General features: G+C 38.0%; 1 long non-coding RNA gene across 1 annotated transcript; it reads left to right on the top strand.

Moving 5' to 3' along the window:
• Positions 1–1,099: 1,099 nt before the first annotated feature.
• On the top strand, positions 1,100–27,137 carry LOC128852145 (uncharacterized). The gene is made up of 4 exons (XR_008449785.1): positions 1,100–1,177; positions 18,977–19,046; positions 21,748–21,798; positions 25,579–27,137. It is a non-coding gene; the product is annotated as an uncharacterized LOC128852145 (long non-coding RNA).
• The last annotated feature ends 419 nt before the right edge of the window (positions 27,138–27,556 follow it).

The following is a 27,556-nucleotide window of genomic DNA, read 5'->3' as shown; positions in this document are numbered from 1 at the left end:
GCCTGCTCAGGGTGCTACGCATGAGGCAGGCACTGTTTCTGCAATTGGGGAGCTGTTATTCAGGACACGTGGGGCTGGCGAGAGGCGCCGCTCCCCGCGGGGCCGGGGGGGCGCGGAGGGGCGCGGAGGGGGCGCCGTGCCCGCTCCCCGCCCCCGGGGCCGCGGCAGGGGGAGCGCGGGCGGCGTTAGAGCCCGGGGGCTGCGCTGCGCGGAAAGGCGAGGCTGGAGAACCCCCCCGTGCGGGCAGCGAGGCGAGAGGAGGCAAGTCAGTCACCTGGCGGTGAAGGACAGTAAAACAGGAACGAAGGGGGAAATCTCTGTCTCTTTCCCTTTTCTCTTCTGCGAGAGATCCACCTCCTATTTTCTTCCCAACTCTTTTAGCATAACCTTCGAAGAAGACCACCTCCTACAGACTTTCTTCTCTCTCTCTCTTTTTTTTTTTTAAAAATACTATTATTATTATTGAGAGAATACCTTTATCTGCGGAACAATTTTTGAGTCTATGCAGGACTTGGGGGATTTTATCTTGCCAGCGAAATTGTTCATCGCTAATGTCTTGCGCTCACAGGGTGCTAAATTAGCTGCCAGAGTAGGCATGACGGAGAAAAGCTTTTATCATAGACTATTCTCTTCAGTTTGAACACATTTGCTTGAAATTTGCTGCATGATGCTGCTCAGGGAAGCAGGATTTTTTCTCGGGATGCAGCGATTCGCCGGTTTCTGAGCTTATTGCAGAAGAAAAAAAAAATAATCTTTGAACTGAGTGGATTTTTTTTTTCTTTGCCGTTTCCTCCTTTCATTGCCAGAGGACGCGAGGACGCGAATCTCTTTGACCAGAGAAGGATCACCTTTCCACCTGTCGCTTTAATCCTTAAGGGAGTTTTGTTTTTTTTTAAAAAAAAAAAAAGTGAAGAAATATTTATTTATTTATCTATCTATTTATTTATTTATTTTAACCGGTGGAGGCGTGATCGTGGAGAATGAGACTGAGGGGGGCTGCCAGGGTTTGGAGGACAAGGCTGAGTTTAGGCTGGAAACTGAGAGACTAGATTCCTCCTTCTTTTTTTTTTTTTTTTTTTTTTTTTTTCTTTTGGCACAACTTCCCTAGTTTCTCCTCCGCTCCGCTCAGTTTCGCTCTATGGACAGATCAGGAACCCTGGACGCGGAGGAGCTCAAGGTAGGAGACCCGCCGGGTGCTGTCATTGCGATTCGGGTTGGATGCGGTGCTGCCCCTCCGCCGCTGCCGGGCAGCGTTAATAATAGTAATGATGATGGTGATGATGATGGTGGTGACGATGGCGATGTGCTTTCGGCGTCGCATCAGCACTGGGGGCAGCAATAATCTCGGCTCGGGAAGAGGCGACCTGCGGGTTTTCCGCGGAGCAGAAGTTGCTTCTGAAGCCTTCCTCGCTTTGAGCATCCTCCTCCCTTCTCCTCCTCCTCTCCCCCACCTCCGCTCGCCCCCGGGTTCCCGAGCTGGGGGAGCGGCGGCGGGGTGCGGGGCAGGGGATGCCGGGTCGGGCTCCGGCTCCGGGGCCGCTCGAACAATAAAACTTTGCATTAGGACGGTGCGAGGATTCCCCTCCCCGCCCCGGCCCAGCTCTGTCTCCCTCCCCGCCGAAGGAGCATGCCTGAGAGCGCCGAGCATGCTCCTTTGCGGAGAGCCTGCCCGCGCCTGCTGTTGGACCCCCTGCCCTGAGCGAAATCGGGATAAAATTATAACAATAATACATATAATTATATCCATCTAAATAAAAGGGGCGGGGGAGGCAGCGGCTGAGCAGGAGCTGGAGGGGCAGGGAAACGGAGTATTCCCACGCCTCGCCGCAGGGATGCCCGAGGTGTAGCTGCGCGGTTAAAGAAGCGATGGGAGAAGAGCGGGAAGGTGGCCTTCCTCCCTCTCCAAACGCACAGCCATCCTCGGGACACCCACTCAGGTGACTGAGGAGGGCTCTCCTCTAGGGAGGGAGGCAAACGCTGATGAGCACTGAAGTGCTGCCCTGGGCTCCTTTCCGTCTCTGACCAGCCAGAGCTCGAAATACTTCAGCACACTTGTCTGTAAGACATAATAAATAAATTCACCCTCCCCCAGTCTTGCTTGCGACTGCTATAAATCCCCACAGGAAAGGCACACCGGAACGGTAGCGCTGCTTGGGTATTGGACGTGATGGAAGCAGTGGACGGGGAAGGTAATAAAACAATTGCTTGAGAACCAACTGATCGTCGTAGCGCTTCAAATGCTGCCGCGCCGCAAATGCTGCCTGCCTTGAGCTGCGGAGCCCTCTCCCTCCTTCCTCAGCCTTTCCAACATTTACAAGGAGGCAGCTGGTGTGGGAAAGATAGCAGCCGAGCCTTCCAATTAAAGGGAAGGGGAAAAAAAAGTTTTATTTTAACGGATTATTTTTAAAGGGTCTTTAAAGAAAATAAAAGGGGAAATAAAATAAAATAAAATAAAATAAAATAAAATAAAATAAAATAAAATAAAATAAAAGAAAAGAAAGAAAGTGAAAGGGGACAGCACTTGGCAAGAATTTTCCTTACTGCACGTCCCGCTGTTAGCGGGGCATCCAGCGCTGGGCTGGTGTGGACAAAGGCGCTTCCGTTCGTCTCGTAGCCGCCTGCACTGCAATTAAGAGTAATGTTGCAGCTGAGCGACCTTGAGGAAAGCAGCGTAGCTGAGAAGTGGCACCGCTCCTAAGCTTCACCACTGTCATCTCCCCTCCCCCGCCCCACGAGAATAGCTTCAAAAGGAGTCATTTCTGTCGGTGTTGTCGGGGTCTGGGCTGACCCGCTTTTTCCTGGCATTCCCAGTTGTCTCGTTGAGGCTGGGGGTGATTCCCAAGGCCGGCGGGGTGCCGCCCGGAGCGGCTCCGCCCGGTCACCGGCAGGGGGCGGTGCGGCCCTGGCCCTGAGCCCCCAGCCCGCCGCCGCCGGCAGCGAGTTCCCATCCCGACATCGCCGTGCCCGGTAGTCACGCAAAGCAGCCCTGCACCTGGCACCAGCAACTTTGGATTTTCCCGCGTGTAAACCGTCCAGCCGCCTTCCTACCGGCAGGAATATAAAGGGGGCAAAATTTCGAGTTCCGCCGTGGTTACTCTGCACAATAAAAAGCAACTACAACACTGCTCCAAGTCATGAAAAGCTTTCATTACTTTCTGTAATCACAGGAGAGTTTAAACCGTTTCAGTGCTCCACTCCTTCCCTGGACCAAGGCAGTCCTTTGCCAGAAGGGAAGGAGTTGGAACGTAGGGTTCGCAGGCAGCTGTGGGCGCTGAGGTGTCTCCCACACCGTATTGCACGGAGGGCTCATATGACAAACGTCAGATAGGGTAGCAGGGTGTCAGAGCAGAACTTCCATGAATTTTGGGAACAGGCTGGACACCGTCTTTCATAATACTGAGTTTCCTCCATCATGAGAAATGTGTGCTAGTAAGCATCAAGGAGAACTCCCCTACTAACAGTGCGAGTAAAATGTGCCGGCTCCAATGATAATACGTAGTAATGATATTGGAAATATATACTGTGTGATATATAAAGCATTTATACATCTCAGATCAGGCATTAAATATAAATTTGAAATTGTCTGTTGTTTATTGCACTGATTGTAATGAATTTTGAATTATGTATATTATAGATACATAACGATGTATAATGACTATACATTTTGAGAGGTAATTTTGTGTAAAACTGAGTAAGTAGTATGTGTGAAACATCTGCTAAAGAGGGTAGGTGTGCTTCCCCTTGCTACTCCACACACGAATTCCTGATGAAACGGATCAGTACTGAAAAGGGAGACTACCCTTCCAGAGATTTTGAGCTGTTCTGATTTTCCTTTGATCTGCCTCATCTTCTGTCTCAGATGCATGCAAGAACTTTCCTCTGACTTTTTAATTCAGAAGCCTGTGGGGCTTTTGTTTCAAAGAAGTAGTAAAGAAAACACAGACTAAATAATTCTGCCATAGCTGCACTGTAGTCTTTGGTTTAGTGTTGTGAAGCACTTTCTGTTATCTAAAGTATATGTGGTTGTTTATATCTACATTTTGAATGCACATGGAACTATATGGCTGTGTGAGTGTTATATATTTTATTGGGCTTTGTAATTTGTAAGTTAATTGATATTTTATACACATATAAACACTTCATATGTGATATATTCAAAACTTATGTTGAGGTATTTAATTGCTTGAAATTGTCTGAGTGGTTTGCAAAGAAGAGTGGAGAGGCGTTTGTGTTTGCTAGACCGCTGTTGACTTCTGATTTTCATTGACACTGGATACGATTTAATACTGTTACAGATTTTGTCCTTCACATTTTTCCAGTATGTCAGTTGACATACAATTCCTTTAACATATATTGTGACTACTTCTCTTATGTTCGTTTAGTAACCCCAGTTTGTGTACAGTCTTACATAATGGAAGGTAGTATTCCTTGCAGTCTGTGATACACTCTTGACACTTTTCTGGGGGAAAGTTGATTTGTAATTGAATGTATGATAACAGATCAGTAGCATGTTGTAATAAAAAACATCCTGGAAAACATTGCTTGAAGATGCTTGTTCAGTGAGAATTTTTCATTACTATCACAACATGTTATTTTTAACAGTGTGCTTAAGTGTCTTGAAATTATCACTTTTAATAGGCAAAACCCATTAAACGCTGTACACTATTTCTGAATCATCTTGCAAATATTAGCTGAGTTTCTTTCTTTAGTTCATGAGAGACTATTTCTTATCTATTTACAGTTTTACATTTCTTGGTGATATAAAACTACTTAACATCCTCATGAAACTGATCACAGAGGAGGTTTTGCAATAATAGTCTTCCAAGGCGATTTATGTAACTTATGAAATATTTGATAAAGAAATTAAAACAAGGAAACCCCAAGAGTTTAAGCAAGAGGTTGATTCAGTGGTTTTTTGGTCTTAAGTTTGTAAATCACTATTTAAATTAACAAGAGAACTAACACTGAGAGGATTTATTTTTTTTTTTTTTTTTAAGAAGGAGGCAGAGAAACTCATGTGCTTGGTGTGGTATGGGAGGACTTTTAATGAGACTAGGTAGGTGGTTATATTTCTGGTTAAGTTAGTCATTCCATAATGAAAAGTATAGTACTCTATAACACCATATTCTTACAAAATTCTACTTTATTTACTCATGTCTCTGCTTGGGACACGGGCATCGTAGCGTGGATACTAAGGCATTTGTCTTATTAATGCAAAACCCGCTTTCCCCTACCCTTCTCTACCTACATCCCTCCAAGAAATGGTCATGGCTTACTAGGTCCCTATCAGCAATACTCAATAAAGACAATTAACCTTTGCATTCACAGTCAGAGAATTCAGCGTTTAAACCATTCTTAATAAAAGGTCAAGCTGAAAGTGTTTTAAGGTAATATACATGCAAATTCCTTTTCTCTGTCTTCCTATTGTGGGATTTCCTTTCCATCTTCCAATATGTATAAGCACTAGACATATTCCAGGAGGCTGGTGAGAATTCTGTGCATAAGATATAGTTGTTCAGCAGATGCGGGAAAAAGGTCAAGACAATGTGCTCTCCCTATACACTTTAGAAATCATTCCTGTACTATCACTACTAAGAAACAGTCCTAACCCTTGGCCAGGCTTTTTGACGTTGTACATTACAGCTTTGCTAAGCTTAACAGTTTTGGATGGAAAATACATCAAAATCTGAAAGCTTGGTTAAAGGGAAAAAAGTACTTTATCTTCCTGTTTTCCATGGCTTTTGGGACAAATGCTGTTTTCTTCTGCCACTGTATTCTGCACTTTAGAAAAGTAGATATAAGAGATTTGTGTAAAGGTTAGCAACACGTTTCTTTCTTCCTGAAATGGAAGAGGTTATTGTGTGATGCTGTCGTAAGCTGGGTTGTTTCTATAGGTCTGAATGTACGACTTGGGAGACAATGCAGAACTCATGCTAGAGCCTTCCAAAGCAAAATCATTATAATATGAAGGGAAATTTGGGAGTCCCAGGCATACTTTCTTAGTAGGTCTGTTTACCTTTTTGAGGTTTTGTCTTCCCAGGTTCCTGATTAAGCCATGAACATGTTTGTAAGGCATTGTGGCAGAAATGTCACAGAGACTTCTCCTGTGAGATCAGTTTGCCTTGTGCTATTTTATGTAAACTCTGCAAATCCGTGCCAAACATAGTTGTTTCTACATCCTGCAAGGATCTAGCATTCCAACAGACAAAGATAAGGATTCAAATATGAAAAAAAACGTGCACTGAGTTACGGATAGACTATCTTCTTACTTTGACATGGAAATTCCAGTGGCCTCTCCATAGGGAAAACACTCATTTTCTTCTCTCTCTCTCTTCAAAAGAAACCTAGAGAATATGGCTTAGAAGTTGTATTGTTGTCTTTATTTTTAAAGACATTTAAAGAGCTGTACATTTAAAGAGCTGTACATTTAAAGAGCTACAGAAACCTGCTTAACATCTGGTTGTACATTTGGCTGCAGCCTTATATAGTGGTGTTGTAAAGCCAGAATTAAGTATTTAACAGTCCAAGAACAAAAATTGACATTTATTTACTAAGCCGTCAGATCCTTTGCTAATTCTAAGATATTACATGTTAACTCTTTGTTCTACAATAAAGCCCTTCTTTGTGAAGAAATACGTTGTGAGGTGGCTATCCACCAGCACTGGTGGTTTTTTTGCTCCTTGTCACAGGAATGTCTGCTGGCTAAGCCACAGCAGAGAGAGACGCAAAATGTGAGACTTTATTCTTAGTCAGATTATTACTGCAGCTAATCACACAAGGTCAGATTTACAGAGGTACTGAGTAAGTCAAAGCAAACTTGTGGTGTTCAACAACTGTAATAAAAGAAGTGTTTTGTCCGTACCTCACTTTTTGTAGCTCCAGATAACCCATGAAGTAGGATTATGTGATTTAACTCCTGTGTATTTGCGCTACTTGAAAAGTACTATATGATGACAGAGTATCTTTCTGCAATTTTAAATTATTAGTACTTTGTTAAATCAGTGCAGTTGCATCAGCAGAAACACCTCAGTGATATCTCTAAAAATCAGTGCTATAAGCAGTAGAATGCCTCAGGCATAAAAATCTGGCCTTTAGCCGTATTTCTGTTTTATCGGTCCTGTTTGGTTCATCTGGGGAGCATGGTCTAAAATTTATAGGTTCTACCTTCCTGCTTCTACAACTCTTGAACAGACAGATTATGTTAGTAAACGAAGGCTGCCACTGCTAAAAAATCACTTCATTTCTAGCTTGTACAAAGGTAGTTGTGTATATTTAATGAAAGCACATAAACTGAAAGTGTAATTAATTTGAATTTGTGCTTTCTAAATGCATTGTTCTTTGTATCATGATCCTGAGTAAGAAGAGGTATTGTTGCAACATTATGGTTTCTGCACAGTTTTTTAGGCTTTATCACCAGTATCAGGGTAGAAAGTATAGATTGTTGAACGAGATTCAGACAGGTATTTTTCCCTCTTCAAGATCAGTGTACAATACTTGTACTTCTTGATTACGTAGGCCATCTTCTACTCAAAATTCATAAGGTATTTTGAATTGGATTCAAGAAAGAGGAAAAACTTACTAACTTCATATCGAATACAAGCAATGCAATTGCCCTGGGTCAGTTGGTACATGGGTAAATAGCTCTTTAAAATCAGTACAGTTTTTAATTCAGGAAAACCTTTATGGAAAAGGTATTTAAATTAAAAGGGGAAAATTATCTGATTGGTGCATAGGTATTTGATATACTGCAGTGTGTTAGGACTTGTGGCTGAGAAAAAATGCCGTAAACCACTGAAAATACAGGTAGCATTCTTTGTAATTGAAGTTATTCAGTAATACTAAATTATGTCATCTCCAGTTAAAGGTAGTCCACGTGTGCATAAGCATCTCTGCTGCTTAACTAGTTGAAGACAAGGAAATTAATTGTGTTAGAGGAAGGTTTCATGTTTGCTTAACTTAGAGTTGCATTTAGTTGTACGGTTTTTGCACATAGAGAAACAAAAGTGACAAAAGTTGAAAGGCAGTCTAGAATTTCAGGAGTTACCTACAATAGAGAATTGAGCCTCAGAATCTGGGTCGTACCTCGCATCCACTTAAAGCCTTATATTGGAAGGAGTGTTAAATCTGAACTCAGAAAAGCACTTGAGGGGTTGCACATCCAGCCTCTGTGCTTTGTGCTGGTAGGGGATTAGGGCTGCATCGCCTACTCTCTGTTCTCTGTCTTTCCTCACTGCAGTTGTGGCTTTTGCATAAATGTAATTTAGCTGTAAGTGGCATTGGAAGTAGTCAAGCCATTAACAGGCTCATTATGAGACCTCAAAGTCCTGTGTTTTCCAGAAAAGTTCATTATTTCCTTTAGGATCTGCCAGAAGAAAGGTGCCTACAGTGTAATAGAGGCTCAGCCCTAGAAAGCAATCTGCAAAGACCTGACTAAACCCACTAGGTACTGAGCATCTGCAGATCCCTCAGTTTTTCCTAGTAATGCTGCTTATACACATCCCACTAATGACTAACATGTTTGCTTGTGTATTTCCCATCTGGACTGAGAGGAGTATCTTAGGATTTATCCTGCTTAGGGGCATTGATATTCATCTACCAGATACATCAAATTCTCCTGTGGACTGTGGTCCAATAAGAACGCTCAAATAATGAATTCTTTGCAAGCATGAATTCAGCCCACTATAGTAGCTTCAATGACTTTAACTTGTTAAGTGGCCAAATGGGCCAAATGAGGTAAAAATGCCCAGATCTTTTCTTTAATGGGAGTTATTAGCTTAAGCTATATATATTTGTAAGCACAAAAGGTGACTGTAGCACAACTCACAGCAGCTTTTTCTATATTAAAGAAAGAGCTGAGCCATTTTTTTTTGTAATGAAAATGATTGCTTGGTCATCATAGTTCAGTAGAACATTTGAGAATGTGAATCTCAGTCCAGTAGAGAAAATCAGAAAATCCTGCTAAGGTTGTAAGGCTTCAGGTAATACGTAGGATTTCAGTTTGCTTTTTCCATTTTCTCTTTTTTTTTTGGGGGGGTGGGTGGGGAGTGTGGTAATTTGTCTTGGCTAATTCAGGGGTCTTCCTGCTGAGCAGGCTGGCTGTTGTAAATCCCATTCAGTGGGTAATATATGTGTGAGGAAGGAAGTTGAATGATAAGAAGACTACTTAGCCTTAAAGGTGGAGCTCATGGCATCATTTATTACTTTCAATAGTTTGAAAATCAGCTGTGATTAAATACACACTAGGAGCCAGTCGCTATAACAATACACTATAAAAATGACACAAAATCTCTGGAGTTTAGAAGAGTTCAGGCAAAAAAAGGAAAACACAAAAACTGGGGCCAAGAGCCATCTGTGCTTTGTTTTGCTTGAGTCATCACCAACAGATGGCTAATACTCTGTAGAAGTCACTCAGCTGAGATACTCCAGTTTGTGGGGTATCTAAGGCATCTACCCTTAGTTCTAACCTTATACTCTTTTGTCAGAAACTCAGTTTCCTTTGGAGGTTCAGAAAGGTACCAATATACAGGCTTGTACATAATTGTGCTTTCAGATATAGTATATGTTACGTAAATATTCGTAATAATTCTCTTCCCTTTTATTTCTTCTAAAACAATATGTTCCAGTCCTAACATAAGACTGCCTAGCTGTGTCAAACTTTATAGGTAGTTGCAAAAAATAGCCAGCAACAATCTGATTTCCATTGTCACTTCCTGCAGGACTCAAGCTGACATCTACTGCTTCAAGTATACTTCAGTTTAGAAATGTTCTGCGTGCCATTTCCCAATGACTTCTGCAGCTGAGCAGACATGAGATGAATGCAAAAACTGTTTATTGTATAGAATCATGTTCCCACTTAATATTCATGTAGGGAAAACTATTCCATTTCATTAATGTTTTGTTAGATTTTCCAGAAAAAGTTGGCAAAGAATATCATTCATCAGAGACTACCAGGGAATTACTTTGTGTGTACTGGTTCCCCAATACACATTGACATTCGCATTTCTGTAAGTAAATCTTGTTTTCAGGGGAGCAAGATACTGTTTTTAGAACAGATCTTATACCTTTCTTCATTTCTTCTCAACTCATTATGAGGTGCAAGTGAATATGTGATTGGAAAATGATCTGTGTGCCTAGAAGAGACCTGTACCTTGTTAAATTCCCTGTTTGGTTCAGTATTAATTTAGATGAGGTAGGTAATGTTCACTGTTCATGTAAATATGTCATCTAACCAATCTACCGAGACCACTTGTGCTATTGCTGAATAAAATTATTTGTATTTGAGTAGTGTATCTGTGTCTCATGATAAAATTTCCATCATACTGCTGACAGCCATAAAACAGAAGGCACCCTTTGCCAAGGTGTTGTCTGTCTTAGTGAACTTGGGCTTTTGTAAACCTTGATCAATGAATGCGTATATCTAGTAGGCAGCAAATTGCAGCACGATGAGCAGAGCAAAGAGGGAATGCCTAGGAGAGCTGCACAGAAACCTAGATGTGTCTAGAATTACAGATTATATTGAGTAAAAATCATTTCAGTTCTGGGAATATGCTGCTGCATCAGACTACTATGCTATTATTTTGTAATAGACATACAGAGCTTGTCAAAGCAGTTTTAGAATAGCCAGGTGGAATGTAAAGATTTCAAGTTGAAAGGGAAGGCTGAGCAGTGCAATTAGAAATGACTGCACAGTGATCTTGTGCTAAGCTGGTGGCAAAATGAATCAAAATATCTGTATGAATGCCTCACAGATTTAGCACTAAGTTTTGTAAATTTTAAAAAATAACATAACCAATTGTTTTGTGCTAATATTACCATTAAGGAAACAATGCGTGTGTGTTTCCAACATTTATGTGTCTTTGAAAAAAGAAATTGTTTGTTCTCTATGTGTTAGAACACTGAAATGACTACTCAGAAAATCTGTAGTAACAGGTGTGTGGATGTTGGCTTTAGTATAGGAGATAATGGAAGGATAAAATTCTGAGAACCCAGTTTAAATAAGGAGGTCTAAAATTGCCTAAATTTTTCTTCTTTCCTCTGATCTTGTAACCTAAAACAACCCAAAACCTGAATTTTTTGATATGAAAATAATATTTTCTATGTGAGTACGTTAAATACCTATTTCCACTACCATAAAATCCCAGTTTCTCTTACCTTGCAATGATTTGATGTTCACTCATAGGTGTTTTTACCCCAAGAACATAGAATTGTTCTTTGCAGAAGAATTAAACAGATTTAAATGTAAACTTAAGGCACATAACATGAAAAAAAGAAAGCAGAGTTAAACTTTTAAAATAATATTTTTTTTTCTGCACATAGCAATTATTTCTGCTGTCAGCAGAAGTAAAGTTTACTGCTGTTGGAAACTTGTAAAAGTGGCCTTTCAACTGAGAGTAAACAAGACCACACCTTTAAAGAAGCAAGCATCTCCTTATTTTAGTATTTAAATTTTTGTGTCCTAGACACTTGCTCAGAAGTAGTTAAAAAAAATAGGATTTTAACAAAGAGAAGGAAATGCTATATTCCTCTGTGGCAAAAAAATCCTGCTACTGACTTTCTGAACTGGAGCCTTCAGCCAGAATGCACAGCATTCAGCTGTTCGTCTCATAGTAAGCTGAGACACACCTATATCCAAAAGCTCAATTGGGATTAATATGGATGTCTTTGTGATTGTTATTACACTTCAATAAAATTAATCTTTATTTTATAGTGGCACAAATCATATCTCAGTTAAGCCTAATGACAGGCACAATACTTGTTTTTAAATAAATAAATAACTTCTGTGAACCTTTCAGGGAAGAGGAGACAGGAAGAGGAAGAATTAGCTGTCCAATTTATTCTATTTTAATCTAAAGCTAATTAAAATATTTTCCCTTCACTCCCAGAAAAAAATGCACTTTTTTAAAAACATACCTTTTAAAAGACAGGCAAAATTGTAGCGCATCCCTCATATGCAGTCTGTATCAGGATCAGTTTGATGGGTAGTTTGGTTTTATTGGTACCTACTTCTGAAGAAAATAAACAAATGAAAGCCCCCAAAGCTGTAAATTTTCACAGGCCAGGGCTGAGAATGAGATGGCAGCGCTGTTTACCAGGATGAATCAGGTGCTACTAACAGAATTTCGATACCAAAAATTAATAATATCATCAGTAGCTCTTGAAAGAGACCTGACTGCAACTTAATTTTAAACACTAAGGAGTCAATTAGTAGACACCTAAAAATATGCTTTGAGGGATGTGGTTTGCATACATTACAGCTGTGAGTTTTTTTTCTAACCTATGAGATCTTGAATTCTTTTGTTCACATATTCAAGAAAATGTTTATTTCTTTGTAAGGTAAGGATGCTTGCTGGTCACTGAATAGAGAGAGTTTGTAGTGGAAGGACAGTGGACAGGGAAATAGCCTTCCATTCAAAATTCTGTGCTTCCTTTGCTAGTGTGAAAACATCTCTTCACCAAGCTATTTGTCTGGAGGTGAGGGGATGTTGATGAGTTGAAAATGTAAATGTCGTCTCAGCCAATGTACATTGACTACAGCCTGAGAGGTTGTAGGGCCCATTTCCCCATTTTTACATTTTCTGTTATTAGAGCTGATAGCCTGTAACATTTGAAGTGGCTAAGGGCACAGCAGGAAGCAGAATACAGCTATGTCAGCTAAAGTCAGCTATGTCACTTTCTGACCAAGTGCCAACCATTCTAGTAAGGCTGTGAAGGAATAAATCTATGGAACTTAACTTTACTTTTTGAAAAATAAAATGTCTATTTTGAGTTCTAAGAGTATTTTAATTTTGTTTCATGGAACCCAATATTAATGATGAAGGGAAGAACTTGCTTTGACTTGCCACTCTTTGTTGCATTTTTTGCTCTGAATATGCTATGGTTGGATTTATTAGGAGTAAATATCCACCTAGGCTAGTAGAGCAAGCATTTCTGTCCATGGTCATAGGGTAAATTAAGAAAAGTATTATTTCCTAGACATCTGCTTTGACTATCAGCCTCAGAAAGAGAAAAACTCTGGAGCTTTTAAGTCATGTGGAAGAATAAAATCTTGGGAAAAGAATAGTTACCTACTGACTTCTGAAAAGCGTTACAGCAAACCTGGTTTCAGGTGTGATTTAGAACATCAAGAATGCAAAAAAGTTGTAGTTTTATCAAGGGCATTGTTTTTGAAACTTTTCTGAACAGTCATTTTGAAAGAATATAGCCAGGGCCAGTAATTAATACTGCAGCAAAATATCAGTGAAGAAAAAGCTGGTGGCAAAATACCATATCCACAAGGTATCAACTGGGGCTTCCTCCAGTTCTTCCGTCTGTGGGATATATGTATGCCTGCCTGTTCCTCTCCCTGAAGAATCAGTATGCAAAAAGCAGACCCATCTGAACTGATCATCATCTGGGTCATGACTCTGTGGTGAGTGAAGCAAAGAGATGGTAAATGGTGAAAGATAAAAACATGCGCCTTAGTCAGTGGCCACCTTGCCTGTTTTCTGCCCAAGTCCCGCCACCACCGAGGGTGCTTTGGTGCTTTGGTATAGAAATAGACATTGAAGCTAATACATTGCATCATACTTTTAGGAAACTTAAAATCTTCTGGGAAAGGCTTGTTTCCTGTCTTCTCTAAAAAAGGCAAGATCTGCATGAAACATCTGTTTCATCTGCACAATTAGAAGGGAAGATCATGCGCTATTCTACCAATACATAAGCAGATATATTTATGGATAAAAAGAACTGAGCATAATAAGAATAACAGATATATGATTCTGTTTATATTTTTATTTTCTATTGCCTTTTTACCTTACCTCTTCTGAGCTAGCTTTGTGGTCTTTCAATAATTTTCTGAAAAACATCCCTAGAAAAATGTTTTGCTGTCTGTTTGCTTTGTTGGTATAGTGTATTATATTAGCTGAACCAAAGCCATCATCTCCTCTACGTATGAGTCCTCAACCCTTTTCAAAGTAATATATCTATTAAGAAGTGTATATATTTACATATAGAGCCATATACATACATATATTTTAATTTTTAAACCTTTTTTTGACAACAGGGCTTTAGAAAGTATGTTATTGTAGAATTAGTCTCTTTTGGTTTGCATCTGATTTTGTAAGCACTCATCAGAACAATCTCATTAATTTCAGTAAAGCGGAGAAAATGTCGAGTTTTTTAGATTAATATTCAAGACTTGAAAACGTGAGCTGTGTATTGTGACATGATTGAAATGAAAGAAATATTCATAGAAGCAGATAAGAAAAATTTTCCTATGTCATGACTGGTGAGAAAGTTACCTGCCTCGTTAATGGCAGCAGAAGTTCCATCAAGATACAGAAACTGGGCAGTGTGTGGGTTTAATTACTGCAGCAGTGTGTTTGTGTGATAATGGGCATTTTGTAACTGAGAGGATAACAACAAAGACAATAGGTGTCAAAATTCGAACGTCTTGACAATAACGGTCAAGGACGCCTTAGGTTTCAGTAAATACCGTAGCAATTAAACAAAGTGAGAATCTTTTGATTGAGTCTTTCCATGGCCAGTGTTTTTCTGAAGAGGCTGAAGGCTTGGTTTTGCACCCACCTCCTGTTCAGCAGCAGTGCCAGGGACAGACCAACTCACCCTCCATGGAAAGTGTTGGAAGACAGCTTTGGCTCAGCCACAGCAATCAGTCTTGGTGTTACAACTCCTATGTCTCTTCATCTGGTTTTGACTTGGAGACCTATCTCTTCTATGTTATATAAGCAGCTTCTGCTGAAAATGGTGAGGTCTCAGGCCTTATTTTCCCTTTATAATGTATGTAAAGGAAGGCAGTCCCTGTTGTTACCTTTCCCTGTCTCAGGTCCCTTAAAGTATTTTCCCTTTCTGCTTAGAGGTGGCCGAGTCTTTTTTAACAAGGTGATGGAGCATTGGCGTATATGGAGGACAAATTCCCTCTAGCTGTTAGCTTCAATTCAAAAGATTAAGCTTCAGCTTAGCTTCAGCTCAAAAAATCAAACACAAGCACATATTTTTACAGCTCATCAGTACTTACAGTGGATGGAAGAAAATGTAGGCTAGTCATAAAAATAAGGGGCAGTCTTACAGCTTTTGCAGCCATGTAATCAAAAATACTCCTTCTGTCTTTGCACTGAGTCACTTGCAGTCTTTAATAAACTGAACAGAGATTTTATGTCTCCTTTTTCCCTGATTTTCTAGCAAGGAGAACAAAAGCTCTGCTTCAGCAAGTGAATCCACCCCTGCTTGTGTTACATATACAGGCTGTGCGTGTAAGAATTATACCAACAATTACTGTTTAGGAGTGCTCTGCATGCAGATGCCACATAGAACATTGAAAATGTATCACATAGTTATGGGAAACACAATAGGAATCTTTCTGTGAGTGAAATAATTGTATTTTAGCCAGATTGGAACTAAACAATATAGCCAGCTCTAAGTCTTTATTCGTATGTAAAAAGATCATTTATGCATTGTAATGCATCCTTGTCCAAATAATTGTGCTGGAATATTGTATAAAAGTTTTTGAACAGCTCTGTAATAGCCGTACTGTTGGGTAACAGCAGTATTATTAGTAGCCTGCATGAGTATTTCTAACCATGTGCAAATTCATCTTTTATTCCATTGTAATTTATCACACAGTTTTCACCTTCTATGCATTGCAAGAGAAATTAACTGTACTTGAAATGCTTCCCAAGCCAAATCAGCTCCACACATAGCTTAGATGATCCTGTGTCGGGTCAAAATGACACCATGTGGTGTTCCAAGGCTTGCATCTGCATAAAGGTGGAAGAAGACAGGAGGTGATTCAGAGAAGAGCAACTACATAGTGAAGGTTACTGTTCAAGGTCTGTTTAGTTGGTGAGGCATTGTGCTCGGTAAGGCAACCAGAAGCAGCTCTCAAAGATCTCTAATGTGTCCATATGAAATATTTTTTTATGAAGTCCTTCAGCAAAGGTTCTCAAAACCTTTAAGCATCAAAATCCTCTCATGAACAATAACTGAATAAAAGAAAGGACATATATAATTACTGTCCCTTCTTCAGGGATGCAAATTGAAGAAAATATCCCTAAGTACTTGTCCTGTCTTTATATGGTGTCCCCAAGCATCCTCCTGCGATGACCCGTTATTTGTCTGATTTGCTGTGGCTGTTTTTGTTGTCCTGAATAACTAAACAACCTTGCTTCTCATGCTGACCATAGCTCAAGTATCTTGAAACAGGAGACTCTTGAAAAATACCCCCCAATGAAAGTCTGGAGAAGCTTGGCCTGTTTGATTTAACAAACAAACAAAAAAATAAGACTTGACTTGGTAGAATGCAGAGTAACTTTGGCATATTAAAGGCCTTCAGTGTAGTGGGGAAGTGCATAATAATGTGTGCTCAGGGCATGAACATACACATATCCCTGTCAGGTACCCACATTTATAAAAGGGAGCATGATTAGCTGCAGGAGAAAAGTTACGAGGAAAGAGATGAATTGTCTGTCCCTTGATGTTTACAGCTTGAGACTGAGTGCCTTTCAAGACCATATGCCTAACACAGTAGTAAAGTATGCTTTAGTCTAATTTATGTTGCCAGTTTAATATGAGTAAATAAGGTAAGTGGGTGAAATAAACCTGTGACACTGAAAATAATCCAATTGTTCCTTAAGACATTAAATATCTGGAAAAATGGATTGATCCCAAAGTCTCTGAGAGAAACATGAACTAAATAAAGCAATGCCTGCAAGTGCCATAAGCACATTTCCAAATGGGCTGCAGATTTTTTTTTTGGTAGATATGTGCAGAGTAATTAATTTTCTCACTTTTCACTTTGGCCAAGTTTTTGTGAAAAAGATATATTATATTTCTGAAAGTAGTAGCTGTTCCCAGATCAGCTAAATATATGTGCTATAGCAGCTTTCACAGGTGCATGTGTACAGTATACAAATGGCAACCATGGCTTAAGTTTGATTGCGTCTGTTGTGAAGCCCAACTTCTTGCTGACTTTTTCAGAAGTCAGTTGCACAAAGATTTAAAAACTAGATTTTTAGGACATTCCTTTGTCAAAAAGACGCAGTCATTTTTTTGAGAATCACCCCTTCACCCATCCTTCTAGAATCTAATAGAGAGTATTTTCAAATGGTAATAGCATTCTAGGCAAAAATCCAATTTTCTGCCTGAAAATATAATGTAGGAGTTGCAATATATTCCCTAATTAAAAATATCATGCACAGTAGTGATTTTATTATCTGGACCTTGGAACTAATATGAAGAAAAGAAGCATTTTCCAGGGGCAGAAGTGAAGAGGTTCACTTTTTATTTTTGCAAAAAAATAATTTGCTTTCCAGTAAATGGGACAACTTTTTTTTTGTTTGAAAAGTAAGGACTTAGTATACTTTCCTATACAATGATTGCTAGACTTTAAATTCAATTTACATTTTTTGTCTGAAGAAGCATACAGGATTACTTTCATGACTTTTTTGTTTTGCGGTATATGGGTAATACTTCATAAAGGTAAATTAATAGTAGATGAAGAATCAAAATAAATACCATGCATAACATGTAACTTACGATTTTTAACTTTAGGAGTAAAGCTCATTTTCAATAATTTGAAAGAAATCGGTGTACATAAAACTTAATAATCAGAAGTGGTTGCTCTATAGTTGTTTTCTGTTGCACCAAGCCTAGAAATATATGCTTTTGGTTCACATGTATTGCAAGTTTTTATCCATGTCAGTGATGAGTGGATTCAAGGTGTTACAGGTTCAGGCTGTAGAGATTTGGCTATGAATCTCAGACTGTAGCAGCAGACCCAGGTGGGGTCTGTAGGTCACCAGTTCAATCCCTGTGGATGGCCCAAGGGCATAAATTGACACCTTCTTCTACATGGCAGAATATACTGATGAATACTGTGTAATATAGAATATATAGTGTATACAATCCACTATGTACTTCCCAAAATTTGTCTGCTTTTTCAGTTGGATTAGGTAGTTTGATGGAAGATGTTGAGCTGTTCTTTTCTTAAACATCTGTGCCTCTGTAAATCCCTAAAATAAAAAACTCAGAAATCTCTTTGTGGAGTGCAAACATATAGTCCATTTTCAGTTTCTTAGTAAATTGGTACCGGGTGAAAAACCAGAGATTCAGGAAAAATCATTTGGAAAACTAAATTCTGAATCCCAGAACTGAGAACTACTGCAGTGGCACCTGAGTGATCACCTTTCCTGTTTAGATTAGCATATCCTGCAATTCCTTATGCTATAATTAAAATTAAACATGAAGTATGTATATGTTCTCATAGCTCTTTCTTTTGGAAAATAGCCTCATTTGTATCATAAAAATTTCTGCTCAGTTCATTTTATTTTATGCTTTTATTGTGCCATGGGTGATGTTTTATACAGTATGGTACTTCTGCACTACCCTACAAAAGTAAAAATCGTTATTTTTAGAATATAACTGAATTTATAATTATATTTGTGCAACTGAATTCTAATTTTTATTCTGTCTAGCTGAAACCAATTCCAAACTAATGCGTCAAGAGTAATTGTTTGACTCATGGCAAGGCATTGTATTCAACAAATGCAGCATAAAATGTAGGGATTATGTAGAAAAAGCTCAAAGGTAAACTCAGCATTCCACTCTGCTGAGAAAACTTGCTTATTTGTCTTAAAATTGTGAGCTGTTATGCTTCAATAATTTTCTTTTACACTACAGAATATATTTGGAGTATTACACAGCATTTCTAAATTTTCTATGAAACACAACACGGAAATTACATTGTCCTTTTATTTGCTAAGTGCTGTTTCGCAAAGAAGTAATAAGATAAAGAGAGATGATAGCCTGAAGCCTAGGATATGGTTATGGCCTATAAGCACTTTGTTTTTTCTCAGCGTGAGTTTACTAATTCGCATATTAATTGCTATTCATATATCATCACTTTGTCATTAAGGATCCAGTTAGTGCATTCAAGCACAATATTAGGAAGACTATCTCACCATATTTTCTTTTGGCACAGGTTATTTTTCCTTTCTATGAAGAAGAAGTAAGCTCATGCAACACCAGAGTGGAAATGCCAGTTATAAAAGGTTATATACATGCGTAGCAAAACTTTTTGTAGTTCTGTGCCTATCTATTAAACCCATTACTAAATATAGATCTACCTTTAGAGAAAACCAGATTAAATAGTGTTGTTTAACACTAGGTCGTGAGCAGCAATATTTTCCTTCATGCTAAAGTAATTTAACCCTTAATCCTTATGCAAAATATTTATATTAGACACTTAATACAAGGCTATGTTGTGCTCTTGTTCTCTTCTCTTTCAATACACCTGATTTATTATTCAATACATTGTCCTTCATATTTTTGCTTTCTGCTAACTCTTTCAGTAACTCTACTGCTTGAAAATTCAAATGCGTGTTCTAAATGATACTAGGAAAAAAATCAAGTTTTCTTCTGGCTGGAAATACTAAGCAAATATTTATTACATTCAAATCTTAAATTTCCATCTATTTTGGAGATTTCTAATAGAACAGATACATTTTATGGGTTGAAGGTTTAATGTTACTCATTACGTTAGAAGCCAAAATATGTTAATTGTAACTATAACTGCCTTAAGCCCCCCAAAATGCAGAATCTATTGGAAAAGTGGTGAAGTGAAAAATTATTGCATGATACATGTTAAACCAAAGGAAGCCAGGGATAATAATCTCAGAGTGGTGTAAGATGACATCTTCTTTTATATAAAGTGAAAACAGATTGGGGGCCATATCTGCAAGCACGTTGGAGGAGGGTTTTCAGATCTAAAACAATCTTGTTAATTGGTGATTTGGTCTGAAAAGCAAGATGCAGTTCAAGCAGGACAAATGCAAATTACTGCACTTCAGTAAGAATAATCAGCTGAGCAATGAAAGATAGAAACTGGCTAGCTAGGCAAAAGATGAAGAAAAAAATTCGGGATATTATATTGGAGGAAACACCAGTTGCCAAATTCATATTGTTGTGAAGGGGGGGGAAAAATACCCTCAAAAAGAAAATTCAAACATCTGGTGTCCTGGTTTGAATTACTGCGTTTCAAACAATACTGACTGGCTGAAGAGGTTGGAGAGAAAAGCATGGAGAGTTGATGGGAGATCTAGAAAACATGACCTGAGGGGGCAGGAAGTAATCTGTTTCCTTCATCCGGTTACAAGAAGTAATGAGATAATGTTGCAACAAGGGATTTATAGGCATTAGGAAGTATTTTCTAACTATGAGGTGGGATAGACTGAAGAGACCTGTTGTGGAGTAGTCATCACTGGAGTTCTGTATGAGTAGGTTACACAGTGGCTTGTGAGGATGATTTTGGTGCAGTTATACTGACTGAAGAGGAAGACATATGAGTTACTTACAATTCTACCTTATATTTTTAGTATATATGGGTATGCCAGCATGGAATGACATGAAAGAAAGAGAATAAGCTTTAAAAGAAGCAAACAAAACCTACTAGTTCAAAATACTTACATGCTTTTTGTGATAAGTGTTTTTATTTTTTTTTAAATTATGGCCCTTCTTGAATAAATTCACTTCAACCTTCGTATTATGTAATTCAGCTTCTTTGCCAGTTAAAGTGACATCAAATGCCACCACAGATTTTTCATACATAGCCCCTGCTGCATGATGCGAACTGCCCAGAAAGATCTGTAAAGGCATTACCTTATCTTTCCCTGTACCTCTTCTTAAAACTCACCATGGTTCTGAGGCTCATCCAGTCTTCATGAAGTTACACCCTTGGAATGTTGTAAGAAAAACTGTTATTTTGTGATTTTCAGGAAGGGAAAAAAAAGATGAGTACAAATTGACACTTTAAACATAGGAAAACCTTTCTAATCTCACACTTTCCTTCAGACTGGGTTACTTCAACATTTTATTCTTCCTTGAATATGTTTTCAATCTTCTTTGATTTTTTGCCACGTTAGAAGGAAGTCTGTTTCTTTGGCAACATTACTCTGGAAAATTATGTTTTCATGTACTCTACTGCAATGTACTCAAATGGTGCTTAGATCTAAAATTGCCAATAATTTACAGTGGCAAAAATTCTACAGAAATTATACGAATGAAAGCAATTTATATCTTCAACATCACAGATCCAGGACTAACATCTAAAACATCCTTCCTTGATTCTTTATTTTACCTTGTTCTCCCACCATCACTCTATGTCTTCTACCCTTATGCTGTACCCCTATATCTCTGAAACCAGATTTGCAGCCCAGTGCTATGTCAACCACGCACCACACAACAACCTCATATTCTCCCCATTTTCTAAATCTTTCCTGTCCCTGAGTGCTCAGGCAGGAGAGAAGGCCCTAGAACTAAGTGACTGTAACTGGCTCCCACACATCCCAGCATCTCCCATGACTGCTCTTCTCCTCACATGTTTTGTCCCAGGTATGACTTCTTCCACACAGCTGTGATAAATTCCAAGGCAGAGAAAATACATTTGTTCATTAAGCTTATATAAAGAACATGAGTTTTGGAAGCACATTTCAGAAAAAAACTGTGGAGAGGAGTAGGGAAAAAGTGGATCACACAATTTGCTGATGCAGTGTAGGACTTTTGTGTTATATAACACTCTCTTGCTGTCTTTAGCAGTAAGCTAAATATGTTTTCCTTCCTGAGGCAGTGGGAGTATGGTATCAAGGAAAGAAAGTGGGAGGAACCTTTTATAACATAGTTCCTCTTTTAAGGCAGTCATGAATTAAAACACTTCACAAGACTGAATTTCTCATTCATGGCCTCTGTTCCCTACAGATGGATGAAAAGTGGATAATTGTAAGTGAGGAAGTCAGAAGACCTGGTGCTGTAAGTACCATTGCTGTGAGTCATAAGCCTGCAGAAAATTTCTTTACAGCAGCTTGGTGTATCTTACTCTGTCCATAACGTCATTCATTCTGCAGCAGTAATCAGCAGCACTTTGGGTCAGTTTTGTTTCATATATATTCTTCCCTAGTACAGAAGAAGATTATGAGAGGTACCATTGTTGATACCTTTTTGAGATACCATTGACATACCTTTGTTTGACTTTGAAGACTACTTTAAACTGGAGGTAACTATAAAATCTCCTTTTCAGACATACAGAAATTGTTAGAGGTTGGAGAATGTTGCTGTTAAAACATCAAGCTTGACTTACCAGGAATTTCTTTATTCAGGGGGGGAGCTGATCAGCAGGCCCATTATCACAACCAATCTGCCCCCTTTGGCTACTTAAGTATAATTTGACAGGTGGTTGAAAAATTGATCATCTGCTAGAAAGTGTTTTTTTTTTCTTTTTTTTTTTTTCATTTTTTTTTTGGAAAAGCATATTGTGCACTAGCATATTCCTTTCCACAGTCACAGATATTAAACCAGACTTTTGTGGCATATATCCAAGTTCAAAAAATATCTGATTCCTTGCCCATGAGAAATACTTTTCTCCTCTACTGGAGAAAGACTGGCCATTCTTCAGTATTTAATCTCTGTAGATATTTTGAGCTGTCTATAATTTTATCTCCAAACCTCTCTGACTCAAAAGCACCACCCTGATTTCTGGCTCCAAACCCATGATTTTTTTGAGTTAGGTAGAGCTATCAGTACTGAGTGTATAGTACTAATCAACAGAACGACTCGCTTGAATAGAGAGTAAGATCTTTTCTTTCGCCCTGTTCAGTCTTTCTAATTTAGCTGTAGATTAGAAAAAAAACCCCAATATATAATTTTGGCACAATTTTTATTGAAACAGTTTGCAAATCAGAGTGTTTGATAATCTTGCTCGAAAGAGCAAGATTCTGGTATAAAATGAAATGTAGCAGAGCAAAGTCCAACATGCTAAGGTGCAGTGCATTCTTGCACTGAAGATTTTTAAACCTATCTATAATGCGCCACATGCAGCACACACATTTTTCTTTATGCCCTTTTGTCAAAGCTTTTGCAATTTTTCTTAGAGTTTACAATATTTTTGTGTTTCTCCATTGTTTTCATGCAATTTGCTAACACTAGACAAATGATAGTGACAAAGATTATTTCACTTTGTTTCTCTATCTGTTTTCTGATTTATGTAGTTTCCCCATTTTTAGACTCTGCGCAGGTCACTGAGAAATGCAGTGCAGAAGAACTGCAATTTTGCAGCTCTGTTTCTCTGAATAGAATATATGCATTTTTCTGCTAAGGCAGATCTTGACTGACATTGAGTGTTGGTTTATCGGTGTATCAGAAGCTTCATATGACCAGACAACTGTAGGGCAGGCACACCGAAGCAAGAGTGAACAGTTTGACTTTTATGTCAAACAGTTCATTGACTACATAACTTAAGAAAGCCAGTGGAATATATGGCTGAATAACCATGGAGTCAAAACTTTGTAGAAGTGAAAAATTCACATTCATTAGGGTAAAATTATTAGGGTAAATATGAAAAAAGAGCAAATTGTGGAAATAAAATAGCTTCCAGAGTTAAAATGATTTCTAGACATTATGATAAATATTACAGTTGAATAAATTTCTTTTGCCTAATTTAGAAATTACAGAATATAGGTTTTGCTTAGTTGTGTAGTCAAATATTAATTCACCTAATGGATAATTTATAGGGAAAACAAGGAAGAAAATAAATAAAGCGAAACAGATTGGAATATGTACATAACATTTCTTGTAGAAAGATAGCAAAGGCTGCTTTTCCACTCTTGGTGATAGAATAAGATATCTTATCCAGGAAGACAGATTCAGTCAATGACACTCAAAAATTAGCAAAGAAAAAAATAATTTTGCATTAAATAAAATTATTGAACAACTTGCTCTAGTTTAGATTCTTCAATGATAAAATAAAATTGTGAAGCTACAGAATAACATGAATTCCTTAGTATCCGTCTTGGTTGGACTCGATGATCCAGTGGGTCCCTTCCAACCTAGTGACTCTATGATCTTTCTGTGCTTAGCATATAGTAAATGATCAGTTAATAAATAATCTTCTGCTCTTTAAAGAAGATGCTTTTAGTTCATCAGCTGATTTTAAGCTTGTAAATGTACTTGCAAAATTACTAGAAATGTTTTACTTAGAATACTTACATGCATTACATTACTTGGACTTGGCAATTGGCTTCAAATATTACTCTTGTTACAGTTTTCAGTGTAGAATATAATCTGTTAATGTTGTCTGCCTAATGTTACCCAAAGCTTGACTGTATTTTTTTCCATTTGATCAGGCTCTGGTGAGACATTTCATTATGGTGTCTGTTGCTAGATTCAAACCAGAAAATTCTGAATGAATTAATTCAGAACATTAAATGACAAAAGTTTTTTTATAAAAGATGTTAAGAGTTTGCACTTCTGTTTTTGAAAGTAAATGAGTGAAAAAGTACTCAAAAGTATTGTTGGTTGCTCAGTTAGAGCTTAAACTTCTAAGACTGCAATATCTCAAATCCTAAGCAGCTCAAAACTTCAGGCTTTAACTTGTTCTCAGTGAATTTCTTTCTATGCATTGACTCCTTTGAACTATGGCATGTGTACTGAAACATAGGTAAGTTTGCATTTTCTCAAGGTGCTCCTTTTTCTGCAACAGAGATGAAAACACGGCATTCCTCCTCCCTGTCCTTTCTATAGTAGACGGCCATGCATTTTATAATCAGTTCTTACATTTTTATTTGTGAGAGAGGCAGCAGGAACCATGATCAGAAGTTCGCGTAAAATTGTGTCTTTTCAGATTAAAAAAGAGCTCTTATAAAGGCATCAGAAGAACTTACAAATGTACTTGCTAATTGGTTGTGGTAGAAATGTGTGCCTAATTGCTAATTTTAATATGTGTCACTTTAGCTTCTAACCTTTGTTTCTTGTTTTATTTTCTGATAGATTAAAAGGCTCTTTACTACCTAGTTTTTTCTCTCTGTAGAGATACTTTAATGGAGTAATCAAGTTGTTCTTCATTCTTTTTGTTAAAATGAAACAGCTTGAGCTCTTAGAATCCTTAATTATAAAACAGGTTCTTAGGTATTCGAATTTTATTTGTGGTTTGCTTTGAATATGGTTCACAATCCTTCAGGATCTGTTTTGAGAATGGAGCGCCAGAACTACTGATATCTTTCCTATGAGCAGAAAAGTTAGATATACTGCGGGGTCTGTCCCAGAGTATATATTAATATGAAAATATGTAAAAAAAAAAAGAGTGCTTTTGTGTGTATGCAAAGATTATATTAGTCCTTTTCATGACAGCATTTTGTGGATGACTTAGGTTCCTGAACATCTTTTCATTGTTGGCCAGTGCTTTCCAGAGCACTAGTCCATTCTTTCCTGTATTGTCTATATTTAATTTGTATCCTTTGTTTCTGGGCATATGTGTGAGTTCTGTATTATTTAATTTCACGCAGTCCATAGAGGCTCTGTCTCTCGTAGTATCCAGGATCACAGCTCCTGAGGTGACATACTACATCTGCATGGTACAGTGTACATCATTTCCCCTGTGAGCTGTTTGTTTCCTTGGTCACGCAGACCAGAAGACTGACATAACATCTTCTAGCGTGACAACAAGTCTTGGCAACAAGGAAAATGGAAAGAAATAATGACTTGACTTCCTAATACTTAATAAAAACCTATATTTTTCTTTGTTTTATATTTCCACAGTGAACTTCTTAATACATAATTTCAGAAAACTATCTCTTTGTGGACTGATATTCACTGATACCCAGTGGCAGGTACTACACAAGATATTAGAGAATCCAAACTTATATGAGTGCTTCAATAAAACGCCAAAAGTGTTATTCTGAGCAGTAAGAAAATTGGAACGCTGCTATCCTGGAATCTGTCCCTCAGCAAAATATTACATGAAAGCAGATGAACACACAGAGTAAATATGTGTTTCAACTACTCCATGATGCGTATCATCAATCTAATTTTTAAAGTCGCTCTGTATTTTTCAGAGTAGTCTAAAAATGATGAATAAATTGTAAAAATTGTCTCTGTAGATAATGTATTCACATTGTGATTGTAAATCCTTGAACTGTAACAGCACATTTATCACCTATCTTGTCACATTTACTGTTACATTTTCAACTTGGATGTGATTGTATGTAGCTTCTACCTAAGGAGAACTTTTGGATTTATGAAGTGAAAATGTAGCTACTGAAGTACTGTATAATTTTAAAGTTAAAATGTTGGAGATTCTTTGTTTTCTTGCTTTGTGCAGATTTCAGCAATTATATGACATATCTTATAATAGCATTTAATAGCTGTACAATATGGTCCGTGCAGCACTTTGTAGCTCTTTACGAGCAAAGAAAATATGTAAGGCATTTACTAAGTGAATCTTTCCTAGCTGAACACCATTGCTGTAAAGCTAACATATTAAAACACATTAAACACATTGAAATTAATGAGATACTTTCTTTCCATGTCCAGTGGGTACTGTAGTAAGGTTTTGTTTGGGCAGATATAGAGGCAGATTTACGGAAACTATGAAAGGTTTCATTACCAGACTGATAGCCACAGGCATAATTCCTATACTTTTTACCAGTCTTATCACTATCAAAAGGACTCTATGTTCCTGCTAGTTTGCTTTCAATATCACAGTCTGCCTCCTGATTTTTCGCATAAAAAACAAAAACATATTTCCTCCAAAGAAACTGCTCTAAATTTGTCAGTAAAATACAGGAACTATAGAACCTGATGCATACCCTAATTATCTGTGTCTGAGCTGTAAACAGTGTTTCCATTCACTCCTAAAGCGTGCTGAAAAAAATAAGTATACAAACTTTGTATTGAAATTTTGGTGGAAATGGAAACAGTTAAAAAAGGTCCTCAAAAGGAAAACAATATTTTCCTTGGTTTTTTTCATGTTAGTTACTGTGCTGTGGTATCTTTCTGCAGTGCATTACTACAGTGCTTGAAACACAGTAGGTGGTATTCTTAAGTCAGTATAGGGGCAAATTAAGCATGGTTTCCTGCAAAGTGCCTGCACAGTATTTATAAGTTGCAGTTTGCCTATGTACCTTTGACATCGAGTGCAAACAACTTAGTGAGCAGTGCAGTGTCCATCTGATTTAAACATTAACTGATTTAATGATTTTCCCTGTTTCAGCTTTTATAGGCCTAATTATGGGCATTACACATAGTTGCGTCTTTCATCCTAATTATATGCTGGCTCAATGATTTCTCATGATTTAACTACTAATTGCTAACCAGTAGCATAGGACTGTAATAAAATGCTGTGTTCATTAAAGCAAGTATTCTAATGGCCTGTGTTTTTCATTTTTCATTTTAAAATTTAGAAATGCTAGAATCAAATAGTGTAATACCTGTTTTTCCTTGTATCTCATGCTATATGGATTGTATTTAAATGAAAACAAAGATGCTAAAGAACATTTTCCTTGGTGTGGTATACTGGTGTGAAAGACTGCAGTTGTTGGTGTTCAGCTCAGCTATAGATCCTGTTTTTCTAGAAACTTTCTGACTTGGTCTAACTTTAATTAGTACTTAACACCTATTTTTATGTCTCTGAGGTGGTGCAACTACTACATGTTAGAGTTTATGATCTGTAGAAGTTCTTAGTGTATCTGAGTGACTGATGTAAATCTCCTGTGTAAACACAGCCAGAATTAGTGAA

The sequence above is a fragment of the Cuculus canorus genome, chromosome 4 (genome assembly GCF_017976375.1).
Source record: "Cuculus canorus isolate bCucCan1 chromosome 4, bCucCan1.pri, whole genome shotgun sequence".
Classification (NCBI taxonomy): domain Eukaryota; kingdom Metazoa; phylum Chordata; class Aves; order Cuculiformes; family Cuculidae; genus Cuculus; species Cuculus canorus.
The sequence above is the reverse complement of the archived record's forward strand: the minus strand, read 5'-3'. Positions and strand labels throughout refer to the sequence as shown.